The sequence below is a fragment of the Myotis davidii genome, unplaced genomic scaffold (genome assembly GCF_000327345.1).
Source record: "Myotis davidii unplaced genomic scaffold, ASM32734v1 scaffold388, whole genome shotgun sequence".
NCBI classification, from domain to species: domain Eukaryota; kingdom Metazoa; phylum Chordata; class Mammalia; order Chiroptera; family Vespertilionidae; genus Myotis; species Myotis davidii.
Window position 1 is genome coordinate 247,611 of NW_006299101.1, and position 1,503 is coordinate 249,113.

The following is a 1,503-nucleotide window of genomic DNA, read 5'->3' on the forward strand; positions in this document are numbered from 1 at the left end:
TGAGGCTGAGATGGCCCCTGTGAGGCCCAGGCAGCCCCCATAGGGCCGAGGTGGCACAGCCCCGTGGGGCTGGCATGGCCCCCGAGAGGCTGGGGCGGCCCGGGTGAGGCTGAGATGGCTACAGTGAGGTTGAGAAGGTCCCGGTGAGGCTGGGAGGGCCCTGGTGGGGGTGGGACGGCCCCGGTGGGATTGAGACAGCCCCGGTGAGGTTGAAACAGCCCCAGTGAGGTTGAAACGGGTCCAGTGAGGCTGAAAGGGCCCCAGTGAGGCTGAGACGGCCCCTGTGAGGTTGAGACGGCCCCTGTGGGGTTGGGAAGGCCCCTGTGGGGTTGAGATGGCCCCAGTGGGGCTGGGATGGCCCCGGTGAGGCTGAGACAGCCCCAGTGAGGCTGAGACTGCCCCGGTAATGTTGAATCGGCCCCAGCGAGGTCGAGACAGCACCGGTGTGGTCAAGAGGGCCCCGTTGAGGTCGAGATGGCATCAGTGAGGTCAAAAGGGCCCCAGTGAGGTTTTAACGGCCCCGGTGAAGTTGAATCAGCCCCAGTGAGGTTGAAACGGCCCCAGTGAGGCTGAAATGGCCCCAGTGAGGTTGTAACAGCCCATGTGAGGTTGAGCCGGCCCCTGTGAGGCTGGGACATCCCCGGTGGGGTTAGGATGGCCCCATTGAGGCTGGGATGGCCCCGGTGGTGTTGAATCGGCCCCGATGAGGTTGAGACGGCCCTGGTAAGGTTGAGACAGCCCTGGTGAGGTCGAGATGGTTCCTGTGAGGTCAAAATGGCTCTGGTGGGGTTCCAACGGCCCCAGTGAGGTTGAAACAGCTCCTGTTAGGCTGAGACGGACCTGTTGAGGCTGGGATGGCCCCGGTGAGGTTGAGACAACTCCAGTGAGGTTGAGATGGCCCCAGTGAGGTTTAAATGGCCCCTGTGAGGTTGAGGCAGCCCCTGTGAGGCTGAGACAACCCCTGTGAAGCTGAGATGGCCCCTGTAAGGCTGAGATGGCCCCTGGGAAGCTGATAAAAATACCACATGAACTCACTCATTTATGGATAATAAGGACCATTATAGACTGATGAACAAAAATGGATTCAGAGGCAGAGCAGCATTGAGCAGAATATCAAACTACAGTGGGAACCCTGGGGAGGGTTGGGGGTTAGGAGATCAACCAAAGGACTTATATGCATGCATATGAGAATAACTAATGGACACAAGGCACTGGAGTGGGGTGGGGAAGCCGGGGGAATGTTAGGGGGGGAAGACATGTGTAATACTCTTTGTAATACTTTAAGAAATAAAAATAAAAATAAAATATTGGCAAATCAATAAACGTGATACATCACATAAACAAATTGAGAGAAAAAAACCACATAGTCATATCAATTGATGCGGAAAAAGCATTTGAAAAAATCCAACACCCTTTCTTGATAAAAACTCTCGGCAAGGTAGGAATTGAGGGATCATACCTCAACATAATAAAAACCATATATGACAAACCCACAGCCGCCAT